Source organism: Diceros bicornis, unplaced genomic scaffold (genome assembly GCF_020826845.1).
Source record: "Diceros bicornis minor isolate mBicDic1 unplaced genomic scaffold, mDicBic1.mat.cur scaffold_61_ctg1, whole genome shotgun sequence".
Taxonomy (NCBI): domain Eukaryota; kingdom Metazoa; phylum Chordata; class Mammalia; order Perissodactyla; family Rhinocerotidae; genus Diceros; species Diceros bicornis.
Window position 1 is genome coordinate 1825272 of NW_026691491.1, and position 6181 is coordinate 1831452.

The following is a 6181-nucleotide window of genomic DNA, read 5'->3' on the forward strand; positions in this document are numbered from 1 at the left end:
ACAAAATCATTACAGGAAGCAGAACCAGTAATTACCCGTCCACTTTTAGAACTGCCTTGTGCACGAACCTCACATCCTTTGAGTCACATTTGGAAAAAGTGTACTTTTCATCTGTTTCAAAGGTCGAGATAGCTTCACTGCAGGGGACTTGAATAGATTACCATCTTCCAGAGGACATGAGTGCAGCGTAGTGAACGGAACCCCTGAATAGCCACGGGTGCACTAGACGAGGGTTGGGGCCGGCTACCACAGGAGGGAGGAGGAGAGGACAGCTGGAGCCTATTCTGTTTTCAGAGTCCCTGTCTCAGCACAGCTGTCTGCTCCTGCCCAGAAGCCACCCCCCCTCCTTCTTTCTATGTCCTTAGGGAAAAATAAAGCCAACCTCCTTTTCTCCCCCCTCATCCCCACCAACCCGCCAGTCGTTCAGTGTCAGCCTGACACCATGCCCACTAGTCATTCAGTGTCAGCCTGACACATGCCCACTGGTCAGAGTGGGCCCAGGATCCAAGGACACACCACTGAGCAGTCTGGTCTCTGCCTCACAGCTCAGCAGAGATAGTCATGCTAACAGACGCCAGGTGAGAGGCAGATGGGTGAGGGTCAGGACAGAGGAGGTTACACCTGAGGGAAGTTGGGGGGCCCCCTTGTGCCACGGAAGGAGGGTGGTCCTCACTCTGCAGGCAGCAGGAGCTGGGGCACCCAGGAGTGTTGTGCTAGGAGCGTTGTGATCCGACTGCGTTTCACTCAGCATTAACAAGCTCCCATCCAGCCTCCGCCCCTGGCACGCCCAGTGCGTCTCCAGAGAGGGGCAGACGCGAGCCAGAAGGATCCCGGCGGCAGTATTTCCCCACCAAGTGCAGGGGGGAGGGCTGTGGTCCCGGGTTTGGAGCTGAGAGGAGGTGGAGAGCTCCAGCACGGGAGGGCGGGGTGAGCAGGGAACTGACGGGGAGCCCAGCCAGGGGCATTGCCAGGACAGGAATGCGGGTGCAGGTCGGTCCTGGAGGCTCAGTGTTCAGGTGATGGTCTAAGGGCTGGAGCTCTCCCCTGCACACTCATTTCCTGTGGATGGGGCGGCAGGGCCCCAGAACCCGGACACACTGTTGTTAAGACAGTAAATCTTGTAACAGCAGCCACCGTGCATCGAGCACACGCTCCTGCTGTGCTTCACCTGCACCACCTCCCCTTCTGACCACCTCCCAGAAGTGACCTGTAGACCCCATGGGGGTGTCTGATGGTCCTGGTGAGCTGACAGGGTGACGCGGTGGGAGGAAATGAGGGGGATGCTGCTGGCTCTGCCGGCCACGCCACAGCCGGGACTCAGGGCCAGGACACGAGCTTCGTGGGGGTGCTTGCCCCCCATACAGACGCGACGCTGTGACTGGAGCCGCTCAAGAACTTGGTCCGGCCGTGTGGCTCCTGAGTGGGGAGCAGCCAGGCTGGCCACACGCGGGCGCTCCTGGAACATGCGTGCGGAGCCTCTGCTCCAACTGTCTGCATCCTGGTCCCCTCAGGAGCAGCTATGGGACCCAAGCGCTCTCTTCTTCTTGACGGTTGACTGCACTTGTCTGAAGCTGGCGGACACAGTCAAGGCGGTGGGAAACGCTGGGCATCGTGAGGGGGACTGGGCCCACCCTCAGAATGAGCACGTGTGTGTGTTGTGTGCCACTGCTGGCTTAGGCATGCTTATAAGTGACATACGTGTGCGCACATGCACACACACACGCACGCACACTCACAGCTCCCTTTCACCAGAAGTGTTCCCGAGGGAACGCCAGCCCAGCCCTGGCCTGTGTCCAGGTCTCTGTCACACCCCTGCAGCTGGAAGGCGTGAGCTGAGACAAGGAGAGAGAAGAGGACACCAGGAGAGGAGAAACTGCCTGTTCCAGGAGGTGTCAAGGAGAACAGCGCCCCGTCTCTGAGGCAGAAGCTGGGGCCTTCTCGGGTCCCCTGAGGGCTTGGCCAAGTCACTTTCTACAGAGGACTTGGGGTCCCCACAGCCTGTCCAGGGCCCCTTCTCTGGCTCTACTGAGAAAATACAGACCACTCTGGACAGCACCCACGAGGGCCACGGTGAGACCTGTCTGCGGGGCAGCGGCCTGGAGCAGGCCCTGTTCAGAGGGGCCGGGAGATGTCACCAGGCTGTTAGGGGGGTGGTCTGGGAGGCTCAGAGCAGGATGTCAGAGGCGGTCCATGCCGTGCTGACTGTGTGACTCACGGGGTGCTGGAAAAAAACGGAACTAACCAGAATGCTGAAGCAGCTCTCTCCTGGCCTGAACAGACTCCTCTGTGCTTCTCCCACCCAGAGGAAGAGGCCAGGAGTGTCCCCATAGCTTCATTCACCTGCCCACACCTGCTGGCCAGGACTCAGGGAAGAAGCCAGGCCTGCTGGTGCCCTGGGCACTGGGTTCCGTACAGGACACGGACTCACACCTGACAGACAGACGCAGCCCCACCCCCTGCCCCTCTGCCCCCTCACCCCTGACCCCTCTGCACCCCTGACCCCTCTGCACCCCTGACCCCCGACCCCTGCTCCCCTTGGGCCGGGCTCCAGCAGCACCACAGCAGCTGATGCCTGGCTAGAGTTTCAAGCTGTGGCTTTGACTCATCGCATCTCTGCTCCTTGACTCATCGCCCTGTGACCCGCTCAGAAACCACCCTCTGGTCCTGGGTTGGCTCTCATCCCCGCCTTCTCCCTGGAGTCTCACCCTAAGAGCCCAGATGTCTCTGCCCATCTTTCCTTTAAACATTTTTTGAGCAGAGCAGAGCTGATCTTAAAAACATAAATCATGTCTGTTTTGGCCAAATGCAGTGATTTCTCCCAGATTGAGAAATAAATCTGTTTATTAAAAATAATTCTGTTGCAACGAAGCAGGACTGGGGCAGATCTGAGCCGTGATCAGCGTGAGCCGCAGAGAGCAGAACGTACAGCCTTCGCCCCTAAATGTCACGCCCAGATTATGGGGCTGAGAAAAAACAAAAGATAAGAATGGACGAGGAGAATGGGATTTGGACAAGGATGTTCCTGCAGATGCCTGTGGAGACAGGAGGGAGGAGGGAGGACCAGGGCCTGGGACAGATGCCCTTCCAGGTCCCGTTGGAGAACCGCCAATCCTGCAAGGCCGGCCTGCGTCAGGGCCACACCGGACACCAGGGGCCCCAGGGATGCTCTCGCTGCAGTGACTTGACAGCAGGAACATCAGAGGGAGGTACAAACTTCATGAGCACTGTCCAGGGATCCTCACTCCAGGCCAGAACCCAGGCTCTGCCTGTAGGTACCACCCGGGGCCACGTCCACAGGGGCTGCCACAGTCCTGTCACCAGAACGACAGTGCGGAGGGTGATGATAGCATCTGTCGTTCATTAAACATGACGCCACCTTTCTGCAAAGCCGTCAGCCCTCCTGGGGCCCAGCTAAGAAATGGCCTATAAAACCCTGACTCATGACCTCAAAGCACATTTGCCAACCTAAAGAGCCTTCTCGGCAACTGTGTCCAGGGTTTATCCGTGTGCAGTAATTTCACACCCCTGACCTTTAACACGTCCACGGTCTGACACCTCCCCCCAGAAGCTCTCCCCATCAGCAGCACTGAAGCGTCCAGAACATGCTCGACAGTCGTGGGAGCCCAGGGCCCTGTCCCTCTGGGTGACAAGTGGCAGCCCTCTGCCCTTTGCCAGTGGACATGTCGGCACACACAGGCCACTGCCTTCGTGGTGGTCTCCAAGCTGCCAGGGAGGAGGAGCTCAGCCCTGTCCCCTTTCTGTTTGTTTCCATGGTAACCTTGAGACTCGGGGGCAGGCCTCCTCCCTGGCCAGAGTTGGCAGGCCCTCCTCTGCCCACGTCACCCTGGGCAGAGCGTGGGGTGTGCAGAGGACAGACAGTTGCAGGTGGGGACCCTGTGCAGGGCTTACCTGGAGCTCACCTGGGGCTTCACCTGAAGGTCAAGGGGCCACAGGGATGGTGATGACTGAGCTTGAACTCCACCCCAGATGGTCTCATTCCCAGGCCAGTTGTCTTCCCAGAGAACCCAAGGCTTCCTGAGTAACTGTCAGACCAGGAAGGGTGGTCCTACACCTCAGGCACCACTGTGAAGCAGAAGGTGGTGGAGCCTGGTGGCCTGGTGCCTCATAAAGACCCAGGGAAGTGCTTTCTTCCCTCTCCCTCCTCCCACGTCCCTCCTCCCTCCTTTCCTGCCTCCCAGAGGCACTAGGCCTAGACTGGGAACAAGCCCCCACCTCACTGAGCCCCCAGTTTGGATGAGGGACGCCCTCGGAGACGTCCCTTGAGTGAAGCTCTGTGACCTGGCTGCCATTGGAACGCCCACCCGTTCTGGGGGTTGGCTCTACCTCCGCCCTGGGGCCTGGAGGACTTTTCCAGAGCTTGACTAGAAGCTCCCAGGCCCCTGAGCACACTTTGCTCTCCAGCTCGCAAGAATCTCCCCCAGATTCCTGGGCCCTGTCCCAGCCAGGCCCCTCGCGCCTGCCAGGCCTGGGAGCCAGGCCATCGGCTCCTCTCAGGTGACAGTCAGCAATCCTGGGACGCTCCGGGTTCCAACGCAGAGAAACAGGTGCGTGCGTTTGGGGAGAAGAGACTCCGGTTCCTGCCAGGTGAAGTGACCGACGACGGAGGGAGGCTCCTCCCGGTCACAGAATCGGCCATCACAGGTCCCTCCACTCTTTACATTGCTGGAGGCCACCTGGGAAGTGACGGGTCACCAGGGACTGGTAACATGATGGACAGCAAGTAATTAGGGGTGGATTCTCCCTGTTTGCAGCGTCTGGGGCCGCTGTGTGCACAGCAGATCAGGTGAGGAGGGAAAGGGGTGCTCAGGGCTGTGGGGAATGGGTGGGCATGGAGATTGGACCTCTGCCCACCCTGCCCCATGGGCCCCCACCCGCCCGAGCCCAGCAGTCTCTCTGCACCTTCACTCCCTCCCAGCCAGGGCCCCTGGATGAAGGAGAGGAGATGGCTCTGCAGCCATAAGTCCCGCACCCCGAAATCCAGACCAAATCTCTTCTCAAGAGTCGCACAGATAGAAACACAGAATATTAGAACTGGGAAATACCTCAGAATAGTGGTTCTTAGCTTGTTTGGGAACACATAGGCTAGGGGTCAGGGTATAATTGGCTTCATAAGCTGTTGAGTTGCTCTTTTAGCCATCCCTCCATCCCCAGGTCGACTTTGCCATTTTTTTCACTATTGCAAGGAAGTCCTCAGTTGATAACAGTGCATATCAGTCTCCCCTCTATTTTCAGTTATTTTATTAGGATATAGTTCTGGGAATGAGAAATCCACGGACATTCTCTTCAGAGAAACGCAGTCATGTACCAAGACTTCTGCACGCAATAGCAAGAGAGCACAGTCTCTGACTTCCGTCTCTGGATCCTAGACTAAGCATAGGTGGTTTAGAAGAGGTGGGGATTAAAGTAGATCACCTCCTCTGTGTCAAGTACTGGAGTTTAGGCACGTTCTATCCATTACCTTACTTACTTCTTATCTCAATGCCTGGCTAATTTTCGTCAAAACTCTATCAGGTAGATAATCTTATCTCCATTGCACAGATGAAGAAACAGACTGAGGTTCAGTGATTCACACAGTGGGACTCACACTTAGGCTTGCTTTACTCCAAAGCCCATCTTCTTTTCATTATACCCTTCTGACCTTTAAATCAGAAATATCAAGCACCTACTGTGTGCCAAGGCATTTTCTCCCTTACAACAGTTTTTCAATTAGGGATTATTACAGATAAGGATCTTAGTCTAGAGAAGTGAAGACATGATCAAGGAAACACAGCTGAGTTGTGGGAACCTGATCTAGAACTCGTACTTCTACCTCCTGGTCCACAGTTTTGGCAGAGTAGGGATACAAATCCGGATTTGTCAGATTCCGAGACATGTTCTCAACCACTGTGATGGTTAAGACTAGGAAATTCTTTTACTTGCATTTGTTTTGTTTATACAGTTAGGAATCCCCTTTTTATTTCTAGACTTCTGTCCTAGTCTAGTTGGGTATCTGGTTTTCTTTGACTGGCATTGTTTCAGTCTTGATTTTCGTTTCTGCTGCAGTTAGGAATCTAAGTAAACAAGAAAGCATGACTCTTCAATATGGTCTGAATGTACAGTTGGTGGGGTGAAGATGAACTTTCCTTGTAAAGCTTGTCCATCATAGCTTGCTATAATGAAT